The sequence below is a fragment of the Balaenoptera physalus genome (assembly GCF_965194825.1).
Source record: "Balaenoptera physalus genome assembly, chromosome: 5".
NCBI lineage: Eukaryota > Metazoa > Chordata > Mammalia > Artiodactyla > Balaenopteridae > Balaenoptera > Balaenoptera physalus.
The window spans coordinates 52,469,253-52,492,722 of NC_138884.1; the positions used below are offsets into that span (position 1 = coordinate 52,469,253).

At 42.6% G+C, this 23,470-nt stretch overlaps 1 protein-coding gene across 4 annotated transcripts in view; it reads left to right on the plus strand.

The window, feature by feature from the left end:
* The first annotated feature begins 16,393 nt into the window (after window positions 1-16,393).
* TMEM150C (transmembrane protein 150C) overlaps window positions 16,394-23,470 on the plus strand; it is a 91,390-nt gene continuing 84,313 nt past the window's right edge. The window contains exon 1 of one of the 4 annotated variants that reach the window (XM_082463941.1): window positions 16,394-16,994. The gene's annotated coding sequence lies outside the window, so the exon portion shown is untranslated. Of the gene's footprint in view, window positions 16,995-17,184; window positions 17,255-23,470 lie in introns of those variants that run through there. The other 3 variants (XM_082463943.1, XM_082463940.1, XM_082463944.1) reach the window with 3 other exon arrangements.

Consider the following 23,470-nt stretch of genomic DNA (forward strand, 5'->3'; position numbering starts at 1 on the left):
TTAAGAGCACAGACTCTGGAGAAAGACTGCTAAGGTTCAATCCCAGCCTCACCTAGCTCACTGTGTGAACTTAGGGGAGTTAGTCAACTACTCTGTGACTTTGTTGCCTTCATTGTAAACTGGAGATAATAATAACACCTATTCGGAGTTATGTGAGAACTAAATGAGTTAACACATAGAAAGTGCTTAGAACAATGCCTGACACATAGTAAGTACTGCATAAGTGATATTATGTATGTGTGTGAATGCATGTAAATGTGTTATTTTGGTACATCTTTTATTCAACAAATATTTATTGACTATTTGATATGTACCAGGCAGTGAGCTAGACACTTGGATAAAACTATGAACGAGATAGAGTACCTCTTGACCTTGCTGAGCTTGTATTCTGATGGAAGAAACCTATAATAAATAAGTCAACAAACACATAAAAGTTTAGATTGTAATAAGTACTAGGAAGGAAATAAACAGGGTGAGGAGATAGAGGATAGAAGGAGCAATTGTCTTAATGCAGGAAGGAACAATTAAGCTGAGATCTGACCGGTGGAGTAGTCATAGGAACAACCAAGGCAAGAACTTTCCAGCTAGTGAGAACAGTTAGTGCAAAGGTCCTGGGGAAGGAAAGCGTTTGGCCTGTTCTAGACTGTCCACAAGGCCAATATCACTGGAATAAGGTGAGTGAGGGGGATGGGGCCTGCGTGAGGCTGAAGAGAAAGTCAGGCCCCACACCACATAGTGCCTTGTAGGCAGTGGGAAGGTGCTTGGGCTTTAGTCTTAGTGCAATGAGAAGCCACCAAAGACAGAAATGGCCTGTATAATGTGTTTGTCTTTTGTAGACTTTTTTTTACTGAAGTATAGTTGATTTACAATGTTTCAGGTGTACAGCAAAGTGATTCACTTTTATATATACATATATATATAGCTGTTATATATATTCTTTTTCAGATTCTTTTCTATTATAGGTTATAAAAAGATATTGAATATAGTTCCCTGTGCTATACAGCAGGTCCTTGTTGGTTATCTATTTTATATATGGTAGTGTGTATCCCAAATTCCTAATTTATCCCTTCCCCAACCCTTTCCCCTTTGGTAACCACAAGTTTGCTTTCTATGTCTGTGATAAAGTGTTTGTTTTTAATCACTCTGGCTGCTTTGTGGATTGAAGGGTGACAGGAGTAGACTCTGGGAGACCAGTTGTAAACAATGATAGATTGAATGAGGATGGTGGCAAAGAAAATGGAGAGGAATCCAGGGAACCATTTGTGTGTGTGTGTGTGTGTGTGTGTGTGTAATAAGGACCATGTGTTCCACCATCATGCTGGCTCAGTGGGGGATTTCAAACTGTTCCATGTCTTCTCACCTTGGTCAGGGGGCACTGGCTGCCCTCTCTTTCCACCACCACTCCTTGATGTATCTAGAGACCACAACTTCACCTCTCGGTAGTGCTTCTGGGTGGCCAGCAAGGGTCCAGGGCTGTTGAACAGGTGGTTGCCCACATGAAGCGGTCAGAGGAGAGGCAAGCTTCACTGGCTGAAGGATGGACAGGCGTGTGCCGATCACTGGCAACTAGTGGACCTCAGGGAAGACAACTGGACACTGACTTGGAGGCCCACTGGGGCAGGTGAGAAGTGAGACTCCTTCTGGAAGAAGCTTGACATTTCTCAGACTTCAAATCTTCCTCATCGTCCTTACCCCCTCCTCCTCTCCTCCAGGCCCACAGTAGTGGTGGGAAACTTGCTGTACAAATGGTCACCTGAATCTCTCTGTTTCACAGGTAGATTTAATAATTGAGTATTTGCAATCTTGGTTCTCTGTTTCTGAAGTGGGTGACTCTATCTATCTAGGGCAGGGGCAGGCTCTCCGGGGAAAATGGGGAAGAATTCCATAAGATGGGGGAGGTTGCATTAATTAATATTTTCAAATAGTAAGGAGACACATACATATATGTACACTAGGAATATGGGTAGACCTGCTCTTACAGAACAAGAAATTGGTTCCATTGCTCTAGTCTGAAAATGTTGGGACTGGGAAGGAGGCAGGAGTGTCTCTATACTCCCATGAGGATGGATGGGTGGAGCTCCACAGGATGCAATGGTCAGGAAGAAGGCCACAGGATGGCCCCACCAATTGCAACTAAAAAAAGACCCAAGCCGGCCCCACCCCTCTGCCAAAAAGGACAATGGATGGTTACCTGGCAACCATGATGCTCCCTCCCCTTTTAGTATTAGAAGATTTAATTAACCACCCAAAGCTGCTCTTGATGTTATTTCCAATCAAGTTTCATCTGTGTGAACCTATTAATGGGAAAGGACAGGGTATCCCACAGTGACTTGCCTCTGCTGCATACCGAATGGGTGACACTACATCTATAAAATCATATTCTAATAGAGAACAGACTTGTGGTTGCTGAAGGGGAAGGAGGGTTGGGGAGGGAAGGATTGGGAGTTTGGGATTAGCAGATGCAAATTAGTATACATAGGATGGATAAACAACAAGGTCCTACTGTATAGCACAGGGAACTATATTCAATATCCTGTGATAAACCATAATGGAAAAGAATATGAAAAAGAATATATACATCTATAACTGAGTCACTTTGCTGTACAGCAGAAATTAACACAACATAGTAAATCAACTATACTTCAACAAAATTTTTTTAAAATGAAAAAAAATAAATAAATAAAATAAAACCATAGTCTACAAGACTTTAATTTTACAGTTGAGACCCAGAGAATTTGGCTGCCTCAAGGTGACACAAACAGTTGATGGCCCGAGAATCATCTTGGACTAACTCAGTTCTCTGACAGGAGGTTGTTGGGTGGAGTTTAATTGAATTGGCTTGACTCCAGCAGGGACCTCTTTCTCACCCAGTACGTGAAAGCCTAACATGCTTGTTTATAATGCAAAATGGCCTCTTGCTAAGTTGTGCTCGTGGAGCCCTGAACTTAAACTTAGTCTCACTGACTCACAATTAGGGGGAGAGTCGAGTGGAAGCGTTTGTAGAAGATTTTAAAACAAGGATGGTTCTGTTACTTTCAAATACTGCATCTATAGTGACAGAAACCGTTAACAAAGGGCAGCCAAGGACAGGTCCAGCCAGCACTCCCAGGGCAAGGATTGGGACAGCCTGCCTCTCTAAGGCTCTGAGCTCTTTGGGTTTGAAAGGGGTGCATGAGGGGAGATTGGAGGGCTGGCACTGTGGAGACAGGATTTGCAGAGGCCAGGGGCCAAGATTGCCAGATGGTGGCATTGGATACCTACCTTTCAATTAGTGCATTTGAAGGAGCAAAAGGTGAGGGAGATAATTAAGTGCGTATTTGCAGGGTTGAGCTGCATATAAAAACTTGACAGACTCACACAGTGGCAGCTGTGGCCTGAGACAGCACGGCCTGGTTCTCAGGGACCTGTTCTCCAGAAACGAACAGCTCAGGTTTGTTAGTAACTTTGTCCTAGGAGATGGGCCCCAGATGAGTTTGGAATCCAGGATGGATCAGACTCTGTGCTGATTGGCCCCGTCCATCTTCTTTCACAGGTCACTGTGGTTCAAAGGAAGATAGACACAGCCTTTAAGGAGAAGAGGGTAAGAAGAGATGTTGGAAAAGGAAACAAATAGCCTGGAGATAAAATAGGACTTTGTTTGCAAGAGGCAGGTCCAGCTTTTTGAGGGGGAAGATATGAGTACTTTTGCCATTGGTAAGCAATAACTGAATGCCGGCTTTATGTGTCAGGAGCTGTGCTAAGGTACTGGGGTATCTAAGGTGACTGAGGTTACTAAGGTGAACAAAGCAGAGGCCCCCCTTTCACTGGCCCACACTCTACTCTGAGTGTATGTGTCTGGGGCTCACGTTCTTCTTAGTACCAATTGGTTCTACTCATCCCGCTTCAATCTTCAGCAGCCTGGGGCCTTCAGCAGCAGTCCCAAAAGGGAGAGATGGAGGTGTGCTGGCAAATTGTGGAATATTATAAAGCTGTTAAAAAATAACTTACCTCAATTCTCCTTTTTTGAGACCAGATTACCCTGATACCAAAACCAGACAAAAACATCACAAGAAAAGAGCTGTAAATGACCATACTTTGTTAAAAGGTTCTATTCATTTCCTATGTTTATTTTGCTTTTCTTCGCAGTGGTTTTTCTTGGCATACATCTAACTCTAAGGATCTAGAATCCATGGTTGTATTAGTTAACATGGCCTCAAATCCCATTTTGTTTAACAAATACTTATTCATCACCACTATACACGGGGTGTCATACAGGTGTCTATGAAAGCCTTTATCACATCATATCAAAACCATCTGCTTATGAGTCTGACTCCCCCACTACAAAGCAGTATTCATGTCTCACTCATGCCTGTGTCCCCAGCACCTCGCACAGGCCATTCCCATAGGACTTGGTATTCAATACCTGTTTGGGGACTGTATGTCAAAATGTGGGTGCACCTTTAATATGGGGCTGAACCTACATGAGTGCCAATAGAGTGATGGGGATTGGGTGATGAATCTAAGGGAGATTTAGGTGGTGGGGTTGAGGAGAGGGACAACAGTAATGGGAAAGAAGGCTGGGAAGTGGGATAGAATCAGATCATAGCGAGGCTTAAGGCCCATGCTAAAGAGCTGGAATCTAGTTTTGTATCCAATGGGGAGATTGAAGGGTTAGGGGACAATGAAAGATCATCTTCATATTAGTTTTTAAAAAGAAAATTCTTGTAAAGCCCATATGTGTATCAAAGTTAGGGGGCTTTCCATTGAGAGTAACAGAAAACCTGACTCTAACAAAGTTAAAAAAAAGAATTCAGTGGTTTGTACAACTGAAAATTCCAGATGTAGGGTAGACTACAGGCACAATTTCATCAAGACCCCGGTTTCATTTCTCTATGATTATCTTAACTTTGTCCTCCTCCATGTGTTGGCATCATCCTCAGACTTGCTTCTCTCATGGTTGCAAGACTGCTGCCACCAGGGCTAGTTGCTATTTCTCCTCACCTTTAATGAAAAGTCCAAAGTTTCACTCTGATTAGATCAGTTTAGGTCTCATTCCCGCATGAACAAGTTCATGAGCCAGAGCCAGATAAATAGGATTAAACTGATGGCTTAGGCCAACTGAGGCCACCCCCATGGCCAAGAGTGGATCAATCCATCCAAAATGCATGACTACTTCCCAGTAGGAGAGTGATGTTTGGAAAGCTGAGAAGGCAACCAACAATGTTCACTACAATATGACAGAATAAATGCCTAAGAATAAGGAAGGAATTTATGAAAAAGAAGAATGGCAAGGGAGAATTTGCCTTACTTTATTAAAATGATGAAAAATAGAATGATATTGGCACAAAGAACCCAAAAATAAATCCAAGTTGATTTTAAAATTAGTCCATTACAAATGTGGCATTTTGAGGGTGGTTTATTTAATGAAAAGTATTGGCATAATTATCAATCAAACTGGAAGGAGATCAAGTTAGATCCCTGGTCCTTGCAACATAAATAAGAAATTCCAAATGTATCGGAAAACCAAAAATAAAAAACAAAACAATAAAGGCATTAGAAGAAAATTGGAAGAAGAAAATTGATTCAGTCACCAATGGCCAATGATTTAATCAATCGTGCCTATATAACGAAGCCTAAAGGACAGGGTTCAGAAGCTCCATTCCCCTTCCCACACACCTTGCTCTATGCATCTCTTCCATATGGCTGTCCTTGAATTATATCCATTTATGATAACCAATAATCTAGTAAGTAATCTCTTTTCCTGAGTTCTATGAGCAGCTCTAGCAAAGTACGGAACCTGAAGAGGGGGTCTTTGGAATCTCCAATCTACAGTTTATTGTCAGAAGCACAGGTAATAACCTGGACTTGAAGTGGGCATCTAAGTGGAGAGGGGACTTTCTTGTGGGACTAAACCCTTAACATGTGAGATCTAACACTATCTCCAGGTATATCTATCTATCAGAATAGAGTTAATAAGATACCCAGCTGGTGTCAGAGGACTGTTTGATGTGTGGAAAACCCACACGTCTGGTATCAGAAGTGAAGCAGTGCCGTGGCAGAGCATTGAGACTAGAGGGGACACACAGAAGGAGTGTGGTTTTCCTTCACATTTCTGGGGCAGTGGTGGGATTTGCTAGATCAGCCCTGGCTCGTGGAAACATGTGGTTTGGGAAGAGAAAGGATGAAAAGGCAGGGGAAAATAAAACTAGGAAAACAGTTCATTTATGATAGGATCAAAAAGTAAAATACTTGTGATTGTCTTTTTTAAAATTTTAGCCATTCTAGTGGGTGTGTAGTGGTATTTCACTGGGGTTTTGATTTGCATTTTCCCAATGGCTAATAATAGTAATTATGTTCAACATAATTAAATAAATTTAACCAAAAAATGCATAACTTATACTCTGAAAACTGCAAAACATTGGTGAAAGAAATTTTAAGTTTTAGATAAATGGAATGATATCCCATGTTAATGGATTGGAAACCCAAATATTGTTAAGATGGCAATATCCCCTCAGCTAATCTACAGTTCAATGCGGTCTCTATAAAAATAGCAGTTGGGGGACTTTCCTGCTGGTCCAGTGGCTAAGGCTCTGCACTCCCAATGCAGAGGACCCGGGTTCGATCCCTGGTCAGGAAACTAGATCCCACATGCTGCAACTAGTGTTCCCACATGCCACAACTAAAAGATCCTGCACATGGCAATGAAGATCCCGTGGGCCGCAGCTAAGACCCGGCGCAGCCAAATAAATAAATAGATAGATAGTTTTAAAAAAGATAAAATAGAAGTTGTACTCTTTGCAGAAATTGACAAACTGATTCAAAAATTCTTATGAAAATAGAAGGACTGAGAAAATTCTTTTAAATCTTGAAAAAGAACAAAGTTGGAAGACTCACACATCAGGAAAGTGTTTTTAGGATGGAGGGAATATGCCCACATTTATAGGTGAAGGGGAAGAGCCACGTGAAAGGGAGGGATTAGATACCCTTAAGAGAGTCTTGGGATACCTTAAATGTAAATGGATTAAATGCTCCAACCAAAAGACATAGACTGGCTGAATGAATACAAAAACAAGATCCATATATATGTTGTCTACAAGAGACCCACTCCACACCTAGGGACACATACAGACTGAAAGTGAGGGAATGGAAAAAGATATTCCATGCAAACGGAAATCAAAAGAAAGCTGGAGTAGCAATTCTCATATCAGACAAAATAGACTTTAAAATAAAGACTATTACAAGAGACAAAGAAGAACACTACATAATGATCAAGGGATCATTCCAAGAAGAAGATATAACAATTGTAAATATTTATGCACCCAACATAGGAGCACCTCAATACAGAAGGCAGATGCTAACAGCCATAAAAGGGGAAATCAACAGTAACACAATCATAGTAGGGGACTTTAACACCCCACTTTCACCAATGACCAGATCATCCAAAAAGAAAATAAATAAGGAAACACAAGCTTTAAATGATACATTAAACAAGATGGACTTCATTGATATTTCCAGGACATTCCATCCAAAAGCTACAGAATACACTTTCTTCTCAAGTGCTCATGGAACATTCTTCAGGATACATGATATCTTGGGTCACAAACCAAGCCTTGGTAAATTTAAGAAAATTGAAATCATATCAAGTATCTTTTCTGACCACAACGCTATAAGACTAGATATCAATTACAGGAAAAAATCTGTAAAAATATAAACACATGGAGGCTAAACCACACACTACTTCATAACCAAGAGATCACTGAAGAAATCAAAGAGGAAGTCAAAAAATACCTAGAAACAAATGACAATGAAAACACGACGACCCGGGCTTCCCTGGTGGCGCAGTGATTGGGAGTCCGCCTGCCAGTGCAGGGCACACGGGTTCGGGCCCTGGTCTGAGAGGATCCCACATGCCGTGGAGCAGCTGGGCCCGTGAGCCACAATTACTGAGCCTGCGCGTCTGGAGCCTGTGCTCCGCAACAGGAGAGGCCGCAATAGGGAGAGGCCCGCGCACCGCGATGAAGAGTGGCCCCCGCTTCCCGCAGCTGGGGAGGGCCCTCGCATAGAAACGAAGGCCCAACACAGTCAAAAATAAATAAATAAATTAAAAAAAAACAAAAACAAACAGAAAAAAACACGATGACCCAAAACATATGGGATGCAGCAAAAGCAGTTCTAAGAGGGAAGTTTATAGCAATACAATCTTACCTCAAGAAGCAAGAAACATCTCAAATAAACAACCTAAACTTACACCTAAAGCAATTAGAGAAAGAAGAACAAAAAAACCCCAAAGTTAGCAGAAAGAAAGAAATCATAAATATCAGATCAGAAATAAATGAAAAAGAAATGAAGGAAACAATAGCAAAGATCAATAAAACCAAAAGCTGGTTCTTGGAGAAGATAAACAAAATTGATAAACCATTAGCCAGACTCATCAAGAAAAAAGGGAGAAGACTCAAATCAATAGAATTAGAAATGAAAAAGGAGAAGTAACAACTGACACTGCAGAAATACAAAGGATCATGAGATCCTTTGTATGCCAATTAAATGAACAACTTGGAAGAAATGGACAAATTCTTAGAAAAGCAGAACCTTCCGAGACTGAACCAGGAAGAAATAGAAAATATAAACAGACCAATCACAAGCACTGAAATTGAGACTGTGATTAAAAGTCTTCCAACAAACAAAAGGCCAGGACCAGATGGCTTCACAGGCGAATTCTATCAAACATTTAGAGAAGAGCTAACACCTATCCTTCTCAAACTCTTCCAAAATATAGCAAAGGGAGGAACACTCCCAAACTCATTCTATGAGGCCACTATCACCCTGATACCAAAACAAGACAAAGATGTCACAAAGAAAGAAAACAACAGGCCAATACCACTGATGAACATAGATGCAAAAATCCTCAACAAAATACTAGCAAACAGAAGCCAACAGCACATTAAAAGGATCATACACCATGATCAAGTGGGGTTTATCCCAGGAATGCAAGGATTCTTCAATATACGCAAATCAATCAATGTGATACACCATATTAACAAACTGAAGGAGAAAAACCATATGATCATCTCAATACATGCAGAAAAAGCTTTTGACAAAATTCAACACCCATTTATGATAAAAACCCTCCAGAAAGTAGGCATAGAGAGAACTTACCTCAACATAATAAAGGCCATATATGACAAACCCACAGCCAACATGATTCTCAATGGTGAAAAACTGAAAGCATTTCCTCTAAGATCAGGAACAAGACAAGGTTGCCCACTCTCACCACTATTATTCAACACAGTTTTGGAAGTTTTTGCCACAGCAATCAGAGAAGAAAAAGAAATAAAGGGAATCCAAATTGGAAAAGAAGAAGTAAAACTGTCACTGTTTGCAGATGACATGATACTATACATAGAGAATCCTAAAGATGCCACCAGAAAACTACTAGAGCTAATCAATGAATTTGGTAGAGTTGCAGGATAAAAAATTAATGTACAGAAATCTCTTGCATTCCTATACACTAATGATGAAAAATCTGAAAGAGAAATTAAGGAAACACTCCGATTTACCACTGCAACAAAAAGAATAAAATACATAGGAATACACCTAGCTAAGGAAACAAAAGACCTGTGTGCAGAAAACTATAAGACACTGATGAAAGAAATTAAAGATGATACCAACAGATGGAGAGATATACCATGTTCTTGGATTGGAAGAATCAACATTGTGAAAATGACTATACTACCCAAAGCAATGTATAGATTCAACGCAATCCCTATCAAACTACCAATGGCATTTTTCACAGAACTAGAACAAAAAATTTCACAATTTTGTATGGAAACACAAAAGACCCCGAATAGCCAAAGCAATCTTGAGAAAGAAAAATGGAGCTGGAGGAATCAGACTGCCTGACTTCAGACTATATTACAAAGCTACAGTAATCAAGACAGTATGGTACTAGCACAAAAACAGAAATATAGATCAATGGAACAAGATAGTAAGCCCAGAGATAAACCCACGCACCTATGGTCACCTTATTTTTGACAAAGGAGGCAAGAATATACAATGGAGAAAAGACAGCCTCTTCAATGAGTGATGCTGGGAAAACTGGACAGCTACATGTAAAAGGATGAAATTAGAACACTCCCTAACACCATACACAAAAATAAACTCAGAATGGATTAAAAACCTAAATGTAAGGCCAGACATATAAAACTCTTAGAGGAAAACATAAGCAGAACACTTTATGACATAAATCACAGCAAGATCCTTTTTGACCTACCTCCTAGAGAAATGGAAATAAAAACAAAAATAAACAATGAAAGTTAAAAGCTTTTGCACAGCAAAGGAAACCATAAACAAGATGAAAAGACAGCCCTCAGAATGGGAGAAAATATTTGCAAATGAAGCAACTGACAAAGGATTAATCTCCAAAGTATACAAGCAGCTCATGCAGCTCAATATCAGAAAAACAAACAACTCAATCCAAAAATGGGCAGAAGATCTAAATAGACATTTCTCCAAAGAAGATATACAGATAGCCAACAAACACATGAAAGAATGCGCAACATCACTAATCATTAGAGAAATGCAAATCAAAACAACAATGAGGTATCACCTCACACCAGTCAGAACGGCCATCACCAAAAAATCTACAAACAATAAATGCTGGAGAGGGTGTGGAGAAAAGGGAACCCTCTTGCACTCTTGGTGGGAATGCAAATTGATACAGCCACTATGGAGAACAGTATGGAGGTTCCTTAAAAAACTAAAAATAGAACTACCATATGACCCAGCAATCCCACTACTGGACATATACCCTGAGAAAACCATAATTCAAAAAGAGTCATGTACCACAATGTTCATTGCAGCTCTATTTACAATAACCAGGACATGGAAGCAACCTAAGTGTCCATCGACCGATGAATGGATAAAGAAGATGTGGCACATATATACAATGGAATATTACTAAGCCATAAAAAGATATGAAGTTGAACTATCTGTAGTGAGGTGGATGGACCTAGAGTCTGTCATACAGAGTGAAGTAAGTCACAAAGAAAAAAAGAAATACCATATGCTAACACATATATATGGAATCTAAAAAAAAAATGGTTATGAAGAACGTAGGGGCAGGACAGGAATAAAGACGCAGACATAGAGAATGGACTTGAGGACACGGGGAGGGGGAAAGGTAAGCTGGGAGGAAGTGAGAGTGGCATGGACTTATATATACTACCAAATGTAAAATAGATAGCTAGTGGGAAGCAGCCGCATAGCACAGGGAGATCAGCTCAGTGCTTTGTGACCACCTAGAGGGGTGGGATAGGGAGTGTGGGAGAGAGTCCCAAGAGGGAGGAGATATGGGGATATATGTATATGTATAGCTGATTCACTTTGTTATAAAGCAGAAATTAACACACTTTTGTGAAGCAATTATACTCCAATGAAGATGTTAAAAAAAAAAGTTAGCCTAGGTACCCAACTAACACACACACACACACACACACACACACACACACACACAAAAGAGAGTCTTGGGAGTGGACAGAATAAAGAATAACAACTGGTAGAGTTAGGCTTGGAAATAAAGTGAGGAACTTCATCTTTGAAGTGGGGGGAAAATTATAGAAGATAAAAAGATATTTTTTGGTGGAGAGAAGTTGAGTCTCCATCCAAGGGTGAAATATAAAATATTTAACAACCAGGGCTTGGTGGGCACCTACTGTCCAGACACCGCTATGGAGGCCTTCTCCATCCATGTTAACTCTTTAGTTGCTAGTCAAGGCGAAGTCTCAGGGTAGAGGCTGGGGCAGACAGCAGAGTGAGACAACAAAAACTCTAGGGCTGAAGCAACATCTCCTAGCAAGAGCTTTAAAAGACTGAATACAAATGATCTAAATTCCTCTAAAACAGTCACCCGTGACAAAAAGAATATCATACCATAAAATGATTAATCTTTAGCTCTCTGATTTAGGAGGGCTTTTTCTTTCTGTTTTTTTATCAAATAAATAATGGATGCCTTTCATAAACACAGTGCATATTGGCAAAAGGTCCAAAGAGGTGATTAATTGAAATAAAAATTGTTCACACTCTTTTGGCTTGTTCTCTTGTAGTAAAGGACAGTGTTGTAATTCAAAGGGGGATAATGGGGTTACAGTGAATTTCAGAACACTGAATCTGGTATTTATTTGAGGTTCTTCCTCTGAGCACCAGCCACAGATCTCTTTCAGACTCTGCTTTCTCACTGGAGGAGGAGAGCGAGATGATAATACCTAGCACTCAGGAGAACACAGTGAAGGGCTCGGGGTTTCCCAGACCACAACTGCCAAGTGCATAATACGGAAACTGTCAGCAAGGAAATCATATCAACCTCAACCACACGTTGGTCTCCAAAGGAAGGCACCCCTATACTTGAACGTCTGCATTTCAGAAATATTTCTCCCTTATCACTGCAAAGCACTGCAGTCCTCTAGGACCAGATATGCTGGTCTGAGTGCTGCTGGCCCGGTGGAGCAGACCCTGAAGAATTCATTGGTCCCTGATCTAGGGCAGGCTGTATATGCTGTAGCCTCTAGAAAATTCTAGAAAACCTAGAATTTTCTGACTAAAAGAGACCTTTTATCTAATCCCAGTCCCCTAGATGAGGAAACCACAGCAAAGATTAAACCAACATATAGATCCATTTGGATCTTTTAATCCAGTATTCTTACTTCTTTCTTGTTGGGAAGCTTAAGTTATAATTTATTACACATGAAGGGAGTTTCTTGACACATTTCACTTATTGGCAATTCAGGTAAGATGCCAGCTTGACACATCCCCAGAGGTTTTAAGGTATAATAGGGAATGCATTATATTTGAATATATAGCTGATATGTTGACCCGGCGGGACTCATGGTACAATCAGAAAACAGCTCTATACTCCTCTGTCATGCCTGTTCAAACCTGCTCTGCGGGGCTAGTTGTTTTCCCACCCCTTGAATAAATTAATGTGACTTTTGGGGTCACTCTGAAATAATAAAAAAGCCTCTGAGCAAGACAAATATCATATGATATCACTTATATGTGGAATCTAAAAAAATGATACGATGAACTTATTTACAAAACAGAAAGAGACTCACAGACATAGAAGACAAACTTATGGTTACCAAAGGGGAAAGGGGGAGAGGAGGGATAAATTAGGGGTTTGGGATTAACATCTGCACACTACTATATATAAAATTGTATTACTGTATAACACAGGAAACTGTATTCAATATCTTGTAATGACCTATACTGGAAAAGAATCTGAAAAAGATTCATGTATATGTGTAACTGAAACTTTACTGTACACCTGAAGCATTTTGAATCAACTATGCTTCAATTTCAAAAAGAAACACAAAACAAAACGAAAGGCCTCTGGTTATTGGTAGTCAAAAATAGTCTTATATCAGTAATTAATACGTCTAGTCTAGTGTAATAATAAAAAGCCCACACTTCAGTGGCAAAGGCGCGTAATGGTAGGCTCTCGCTGTATTTCTGCAGCCTGGCTTCTCTCCTCCTTGCACGTCAGGAGGCTGTCTAACTCCTCCAGGACTGAAGTGGGAAAGAGAGAGAGCTAAGGAGGCAGAAAGCTGGCTCTAGGTGGGCCTGGCTTCCTGCGGCCATGGAGCTGACACTTCCTCTCACTGGTGCTCTCGTGGCTTTGCTGGAGCCACCAGCAACCTGCTGGGCAATCTCTCACCACCCGTCGCCTTGGCCCACACAAGTTCATTTTGCCTCTGATGGTTGCCTTAGAGTCTTCCGCCCCCGGGGCATCCGGAGGCAAACCTCTGGCTTCTATCTGCTGAGGTCTCTTTGCCCTTCCAAGCAGTCCTCTTGGGTAGATCAAAGTCAAGCCCACACTGTCTGTCTCACTACCTTAGACTTGTCTTCCGTGGGAGTAAATTACTTCCCCTCCTAGAGTCCTTACCCCGCTGTGTTCAGGCCACTTTTGCCAACTCTGGCCCTTTAGATTTCTCAGGCATGAGCCAGACCCTGGTCCATGGCATTTCCCAAACTACAGGGGACACATCTCAAGCTCTCCGAGAGACCGGCCTGAAGTCCCTCTCATCAGACTCAAGGTGAGAGAAGAACACCCTTCGCCCTGGCCCTGGGGGCTGCATAGGAGGGGTCTCTTAGAACACCTACAACTCCTTCCACAGAAACCCTTCTTCATCCACAGCACTTCCGGCAGCCTCCACTTCAACCCTTTTATACCTTCAAAGCAAGTGAAAGGTCAGGCAACACTCCTTTGCAAGCCCTACTTGGTGGTCCTGCAACTTGTTTGGAACGTGAGAGTGTTTGGCAACCATTATCTGGGGCCCCTGTCAAAATGGAAATAAAATAATAGCTCCCATTTAACATCCTGTTTAATGTCCACTTTCCAATTACCCCGTGAGGTTTTCTTTAATAGGTAGATGTTGGTAGAGATCAAATGCCATTTCAATGAACTTTGTATGGTTTTGCTGCTCACCAGAGATGAATCATCAGTTGGGTTGGATAATTCAACCGATAAGGCTTGGTAATGATTGGATAAGGCTGGGAATGATTTTGTTATACAAAGATTATTATTACAACGAGATGCACTGCAATTGGACCAGCAGCAGGGATTCCCAGAATCCCAGGAGTGTTATTTATGAGTCGTGCTTCTCAAGTCTGTTTTGCCAGCTGAACAAAGGAACTGACTTGAATCTTAAACAACAATAAAGTGGCCGCAGGGAGAAAGAAAATGAGAGAATATAGAATTTCTTTGTGATTCTAAATGTTCTGTAGTGGTTTCAGTTGGGTAACAAGTTCACCTATATCAGAAAAGCCACCACCCCTACTCACATGGAGGGATACCTGTGCTGTGAGTTAGGTCAGTGGACTTGGTAGAGCACCATGGTGTCAGAATCATGGCGCCTCATCGTGGTCCTGTGGAATGATTCTATCCCTGCGTACTGATCACCATCCTACCCACCAAGTTTGTGGCTGGCCTCTCTTTCCAGGTCTTAAACCCTGTTTGATCTGTACTTGGCCCTTTCCTCAAAGCCTGAAGCATTTTGGAACATTGTCAACAGATCATTTTAGAATACAGGATAGATCTTTATATACATTTTTAAAGAAGAGAACCAGCTCCAGGATAGTCTTTTGCTCTTACATCCATACATGATTTAATATATCTAAGATTGTACTGAGTACATCGTGGATGAATTTTAACGGATGGGATACCAAGACCAATAAAAGAAAAATCAAAGCATGGATAAACTTATATTTAGTTTGTCTTCAGTTCTCTTGAAGCTTCACTAGAAGTCTCATGACATTAATGGAATCCGTTTATAACAACCAACTCTCCTTCATGGCTGGGATTTTAACATAATCTTTCAGCTGTCAATATCACTGTCAGGAATGTAATTTATTCCACTCTTTGAGTTTATTTGGATGGACGTTTTAGAGATGAAGGTGGTGATGATTTAGCGCTGCTGACAGATGGCACCGAGCCTGCCACCTTCACAAATTCAAGTTTGTTTCTTAAGCACAAGTGGGCCTGGCTCTGAGTGAAAATGAAAATGTTCAAATAAATTTAACATAGTGCAAGGGTTCTCAATCCTTCCATAAAGACAAGGAAAAGTAAGGACATTTTACAAATAGGGAACCCTTCTCCCAAGAAAGGCAGTGATTTAGTCATGGGCATGTCAGAATCACCTGTGACTCTTTGTAAAAATATCCTTGTTTGGATCGCTCCTCTCTGCTCAACACTCCCTGCCCTTGGGTTCTGACTCAGGGGGTCTGAGGTAGATCCAGGCATTTGTATTTTTTAAAGCTCCCACTGGTGATTCAGATACGCAGACAGAGTTAAGAAGGACTACTAATTGTATGAATCCAGAAGTTTTAAAAGAATGAACTGGAAGCAGGTGTAGCTAGAGGGTGCCTTCAGTCATCACAGAGAGAAATGAATGGTATAGAAGGGATGGAATGGGGGAGGGGGCGGTCCTCGCCTCAGAGCTGAGGTTCATTCACCGACTGGCCTCAAGCAATTCTTAACTCTGGGGAGTCACAGATCACTGAAGATCTGATGAAAGCAGTCGTCACTCTCCTCAGAAAAAAATGGGCATAGGCTATCCTCCACAAAATTCAGCAGGGGATCTAGATTAAAGTTTTTGTTTTTGCTGTTTTAACCAGATGTTTGAACCTGAAGGGAAGGTAAACAGAAGAGGCCAGGTCCCTGGCCTCAAGAAGCTCGCAGTCTAGTAGCCAGGAGAAAGCAGTAAAAACATATCAATACACACATAATAGTGTATTATGGGGGAATAGTACATCGTGGGGGAAGGAAGGGTTCTGGAATGTTGAATTGGAGAATTTGAACCGTGTGCTTTGAGAGGCAGCAGATGAGAAGAGGCAGGTGTGGTACGGGGGGGCCCTCCTAAAAGAATGGAGGTCAGCCTAAGGCAGGTGGATAAAGGAGGTCCTCCCGTGGGAGCCCCGGAAGGCTGCGTTTGGAAGAGAAGTTAACGGTGAGCGTGAGATAAAAATAGCCTTGATCCACGCTGCTGCCAGAGGTCACTGACATGGTGCCACTGATAGGCTGCGGTCTGCGGTGGGGAAAGCTACTCAGATGCCGATGAATACAGTTTTATAACAGACTCAGACGAGACACTGGCAGGAAGAGAGCAACCTGGCGCTGCGAGGGCGGCCTTGGAGTCTCCGCTCATTGCCAGGGTCAGAAGTTGGCCCTGTGTATGCTCTTCACGATGAAAGAAAACCGCGGGAGAGCGCTGAGCGGCGGAGAACTGCATTCAGCCAGTGGGCACGAAAATGAGTTTTAGCTGCTCTGTGCAAAAATCCTAGGTGTGTGGACAGAAGGGAGCCGACCAGAAGGTTACAACAGGTCAGGAATAAATAACCACCAGGCGGAGGATCCCAGATTCAGTCCTTCCTTTTGTTGAGTGAGGAGCGAGCGCCAGGCAATCGCGTTCACAAAGGCTTTGGAAAGAAGCGGTTCCACCGTCCCCGCTCGGCTCCAGCCCCGGGTAACTATGCGGGGCCCCGAGGGGTGGTGGAAGCCGGAGACCCGGGGTGGGGGCGGTGTGGAAGGGTCACTCTCCCTGGGAGGCCTGGAAGCCGGGACCCCAGAATAAGTCGGGGGCGGGCCGCGGCGCGGCGGGCGGGCAGATCCCACCCCTTCCTGAAGGAAGCGCCCTCCTCGCCGCGACTGCCGCCGCCGCCGCCGCTGCCGCCGCCGCAGGTCACGGCCCCGCCAGGCGACCGCGGCCCCGCCGCACCGGAGCAGGTAGGCGCGGCGCCCCCTCCTCCGCGCGGGGCCGCCGGGCAGCCAGGGGGCATGGGGTTCGGCTCCGCGCCCAGCCCGGAGGCGGGGAACAGGGGACGGCGGGAGCCGCAGCGGGGCTCGGGCGGCGGGGTCCTCCCGGCCGCGGAGCCCTGCTCGGCGGCAGCCCCCGCCCCGGAGCGCCCCGGGCGCGGCGCCGCCTCCCGAGCCCCCGCGGGTGCACTCCCGGAGCGAGGCGCGGGGGCTGGCGGCGTTCCGGAGTCCCCGCCGCCGCCGCAGTGCCGTCAGCCGAACCCCTGCGCCTCCCGCCCGCTGCGGTTCGGATCCCGTCCTTTGACAGGTGTCACCCTACCCCCTCGCCGCCCCATCCGATACCCAGGCCTTTTGTTGTCGGGGGACTCGGAAACAACCCCAAGTTTGGCCTCCCGGTCTCCCTGCCGTTCGCCGTTCACCGTTCACTTTCCCGTTAGCCGAGACAGGCTGGCGGGGGCAGCAGGGGAGCCGGGAGGGAGGCACTAACTTGCCTTGCCCTGTGCGCAGCCCTCCGCTCTAAATGAACAATCTCGCTTTCCTCTCCTGGGTGCACACTTGGGAAGAAATGGGATTTTCGGTTTCTCCGGCGAGATGCCGGTGAGTGGGCGACCGACCGAGGCTGTTTGACCACCCATTGCAATAAAAGAGTGATTAGCTTTGGGTTCTGGAGAGAGCCCTTGTCGAGTGATTTTCTCCTCCTTAAACGAATCAAATGGAGAACGAGAGGGTTTTTCCCATTCTAGATTCATATTCCTTTTCTCTCTACTCACCCCTCTCCTCCGTCCACCCCTACCTCCACAGCACTTTATTATATCCCAAACACTTCCCTGATTTTTTTGGTCAGGTTTATTCCGGTCAGATCGTCTTTCACGTTTGAGCCAAGGACTGTTGACTACAAATGTGAGAACACAGCCCAGTTGGGATGGAAACCCCTCTCCTGGAGTGAACCTGGTCCCACTTCCTGTGGGAGACCAGGAGAGGTCCTGTTAGGCAACCAGATATACTAATAACATGGGTTTTTTTTTTAAAAGTTCTTGGATCTATTACAATAACACAGCCTAAACGGTAATATTAGTTTCTGCTTCTTCATTTCTCTGCTTGAATCAAAGACAGATTTTTAATAATTCAGGGTTGTAACTCCATTCCGGGCTGCAGTTCATCAAAAAGATAGGCAAATGTGGATGTGTAAACTCCATGGTAACAGTTAATAAGTTGATCTACTTAAAGTTTTCAAGGAAAAATTGTTAGGTTCATATGTGTGGTATTTGCAGATCATAGAATTTTACATTCTCAGCTCTCGTGCATTAAATAATCCCAAACTTTTTCTTCTGTGCGTCCCAGACGCACCTTGTTTCTACGATTAACTATAGCTACCATCTCTTAATGAGCTAGAAATGTGAGTTTAATCTTCAAGGCATAAGCATAAGAATTTTAATGGTGTCTTTTATTTATACAGTATTTAATAAATATTTTGCAAGCTCTCAAAGTTGGAAGTTCAAAAACTGGACATGGTAAATAAAAGGATAAAGAAGTTTTGCTAACAATAATGACAGTTGGTAGATGTTACAACATTGAACAAACACATTAAAGTGTTTGGGAAATGCATGTTTATTATAATCTGCCATTAGCTGAAGGAAATTTGTTTGTATTATTTAAATTGACCTTAAAGTGTCCTTATAGCAATTACTTAACTCATGTATTTCTCATCAAATGCCTTTTACAGGTTGCTTGCTTTTGGGGAGATAGTTTACTCTGTGGAGTAATTTTTTCTTTTTTTTTGTATGAACATAGTAATGCCTTATGTTTAGGCTTTGTTCTAGAGATACCACAGTCATGCTTACTATGACCTTGCAGGGTTTTCTTGTACTCACTTTATCTGCTTTGTGGTCATCAAGAGTGACAACACTTGACTTTGCACTCCTGTGTGTCCTCCTGCTTTGTTTCCCCTGTGACCTAGACACACCTCTGCAGTACAGTGGCCAGATTAGCAGGGCAGCCTGGAGTCATGAAGAACGAAAAGCTAGCTGGCCCCTGCAATCCTAGCCATTTGGTTTCAACGTAATCCGGCCACTTGGGATCAGTTCAGTAAACAATTAAGCAAGACAGACACTGACAAGATAATGTATTACCTCTCAATCTTCCCCTTCACAAGAAGAATCTACAGCATTCAGAATCCACACTATAACAGTGATTAGGTGCTGTGAGGCTCAAATTATATATATGCGAAATTTCTCAAAATGTGATACAAAGACCAAACGTTACAGAATCTGAGTCTAAGTTCATGAAAAAGCTAGGAAAAGACCCAGGTGTGTAATATATATTTTCTTTATCCTAAGGGCAACAACAGATGTGCATCCCTACTTATTTTAACTATAAACTTTTATTCCCAGAGCCGATGATGCCATATATCTTTATGTTGTTTTTTTCATAATTTGCTCTAAGCACTAGCTCATAAATTAGTGGAACTTAAACAAGTTATTATTATCACCAAATATCATTTCCTAGCATGTTTGGATTTTGAAAGATAACTTGTGGCAATGGAAAGACTTAATGTAAAGATATTTTACACTGGCCAACTGCAATGATATTTTGAAATAATAATGAAATCTTTGGCAGTAGCCTTCAAATTCAACCCAGTGGTATTCTAAGTCAAACCAGCTCTGCTAGGTAGCACTTGGAACTCTTAGATGAAGGGAGAAATGAACAATTTTCTTTTTAGCATCTGTGAATGGCCTTTCTCTAGATCAGCGCTGTCCAATGAAACTTCGCACAGTGATGGAAATGTTCTATAATCTGCACAACATGGTAGCCATGAGCCACATGTGGCTCTTGAATCCTTGAAATATGTCTAGCATAATTGAAGAACTGAATTTGAAATTTTATTTAATTTTAATTAATTTAAATAGCCACATGGGGCTAGTGGCTACCATACTGGACTGTGCAGCTTTAAATTCTCTCCACCCATTTCCTGCAGAGATAGCACTTAATGGCAATTATCCTTAATTAGAAGAAAGTGGAGATTGGCATTGATAGAACTAGGAATTAAGATTTCACTTTGTAACCCTGTTGTTATGAAAAAATAGTTGCAATTACTGTGAAGAAGGTGTGTTATGCTGAAGTTCAACTCTATTCTAAAAATAGTTTCCCTTTTTAATTTCCATATGTCTGCTAGCCACAAAAATAAGCATCACCCAGAGTTGTTTAAATGTTTGGCCCCATGTGTCTGTGTTCTTGAACTTGTTTTATTATTTGCTCTTTTGCACATTATAGAATCATTCATTCTTAGAGTCAGTTTCTGCACTTTTCAGTATTTCAAAGGGAGGGAGATTTAGAGGGGCAGGAAGTTGATGATGAGGTACAAGCAGCCCCCCTACCTCTCCTGCACTCACAGAGACCCTATGAAAAGTCTGACAAGTGAGTGCCCCTCAAGGAGTGGCTGAAGCCTCTGCCTTCCTTGGGCCCTTCTTGTCTGGTTTCTTTCCCTTAACCTTCAACCCAGACCCTCCCACCTAGCCCAGCCCCTATGGATGAACAAATCCACTTAAAAAATAACCTACCTTTATTTTAGTAAAACCATTAGAATGGGATTTTATTTAACATCTACTATGTTGTTTCAATTTTTTAATTAAGTTGGCTTTCATTAAAGCCATCATTTTAACCATTGAGAGGGACACTTTTTTTTTAACATCTTTATTGGCGTATACTTGCTTTACAATGGTGTGTTAGTTTCTGCTTTATAACAAAGTGAATCAGCTATATATATACATATATCCCCATATCTACTCCCTCTTGGGTCTCTTTCCCACCCTCCCTATCCCATCCCTCTAGGTGGTCACAAAGCACTGAGCTGATCTCCCTGTGCTATGCGGCTGCTTCCCACTAGCTATCTATTTTACATCTGGTAGTATATGTAAGTCCATGCCACTCTCTCACTTCGTCCCAGCTTACCCTTCCCCCTCCCCGTGTCCTCAGGTCCATTCTCTACGTCTGCGTCTTTATTCCTGTCCTGCCCCTAGGTTCTTCATAACCATTTTTTTTTTGAGATTCCATATATATGTGTTAACATATGGTATTTGTTTTTCTCTTTCTGACTTACTTCACTCTGTATGACAGACTCTAACTCCATCCACCTCACTACAAATAACTCAATTTCGTTTCTTTTTATGGCTGGGTAATATTCCATTGTCTATATGTGCCACATCTTCTTTATCCATTCATCTGTCGATGGACACTTAGGTTGCTTCCATGTCCTGGCTATTGTAAATAGAGCTGCGATGAACGTTGTGGTACATGACTCTTTTTGAATTATGGTTTTCTCAGGGTATATGTCCAGTAGTGGGATTGCTGGGTGGTATGGTAGCTCTATAGTTTTTTAAGGAACCTCCATACTGTTCTCCATAGTGGCTGTATCGATTTGCATTCCCACCAACAGTGCAAGAGGGTTCCCTTTTCTCCACACCCTCTCCAGCGTTTATTGTTTGTAGATTTTTTGATGATGGCCATTTTGACTGGTGTGAGGTGATACCTCATTGTAGTTTTGATTTGCATTTCTCTAATGATTAGTGATGTTGAGCATTCTTTCATGTGTTTGTTGGCTATCTGTATATCTTCTTTGGAGAAATGTCTATTTAGGTCTTCTGCCCATTTTTGGATTGGGTTGTTTGTTTTTTTGATATTGAGCTGCATGAGCTGCTTGTAAGAGGGACACATTTTTAATTAGACTTTTTCTCAAGACACTGTCTCTCATATTTCTTGGGCGAGTGACCCTCCTTCACCTACGTATCCCAGCCTAGGTACCTGGGATACCTCTCCCCAAGCCAGAGCTCACGGTCCTGGGCGTTCACCTTCTCCAGGAAGGAGTCTCCCTAAATCAGTTATTTGGAAATTTGTCAAAGGTGTTTGTGCATACTAAAATATAAATTAAATTAACCCCCAAATTGTCTCTGCCCTTAAGGTGTTAACACTATAGGATAACATTTCCCAAATTAGTGTCCATTCCACGAGGGGATGGAGATGCTTGAGTAAATTTAGGAACTATTCCGTTTAGCCACCCACCCCCCCCGCCTTCTTTTTTGAGATTTATGATGCACTATAGCATAGTAAAGTCTCTAAGATGAGATACATATACTTATTTTGCTTTTTTATTGTTGACGTTTTTCAAAAAATTTTTCATACAACACTTATCATAATATTTTTCAAACCATGTGTCCTGAGTTATGAAATCAATTTAACAGGTTAGCATCAGCATTTTTTTTTAATGAGATGGGATATATAATAGAATAGGAATTATCACTGTGAATCCCTCTTAGTGAGGGTTACTAGTGTTTGATGAAACGTTTGGTTCCCCCACGCATGCAAGTGCAAGGCCACGAGGCAGTGGCGAGTGGTGGTCAAGAGCACTGCAGAAACAGGACCCCTGGGTTCCAATTCTAACTCTCCATATACAATAAGCACTATATAAACTTGGTCATTATTCGTTTTTTGTTTTTTTGCTTTTTTGTTTTTTTTTATGGCTGCGCTGGGTCTTCGTTTCTGTGCGAGGGCTTTCTCCAGCTGCGGCAAGTGGGGGCCACTCTTCATCGCAGTGCGCGGGCCTCTCACTATCGCGGCCCCTCTTGTTGCGGAGCACAGGCTCCAGACGCGCAGGCTCAGTAGTTGTGGCTCACGGGCCTAGTTGCTCCGCGGCATGTGGAATCTTCCCAGACCAGGGCTCGAACCCGCGTCCCCTGCATTGGCAGGCAGACTCTCAACCACTGCACCACCAGGGAAGCCCCCGTTTTTTTATTATATAAATGTGTGTGTATACTGGAGCATGATGTAAAATACTACCTCTGCAACTAGGCTTGAGAATCACTTTGGGAAACACCGATCTAAGACAGGACTCCATGCTAAATGCTGAACCTGGGCAATCTGCTGACCGAGCCCACAAGTTCAACAATTTCAGCTCCCGTATTGCAATGCAATAGTGATACATAGATGGACATCTGCAGACCCGTGAGACTCAAACATTGTACAGCATTGCAGAAGTGTGGAAATGAGCTGATGACAGTTGTTTTCTGTGTAAGATGAGGCCTGATGAGTGAGAGGGGAGTCATTGCACATTTAGGCTGGAAGAGACCTCACTGCTGCCAGCCTGTGGCCTCTGAAGGTTAATGCCCTTGGACAGGCAGCCTGGGGCCCAAAGAA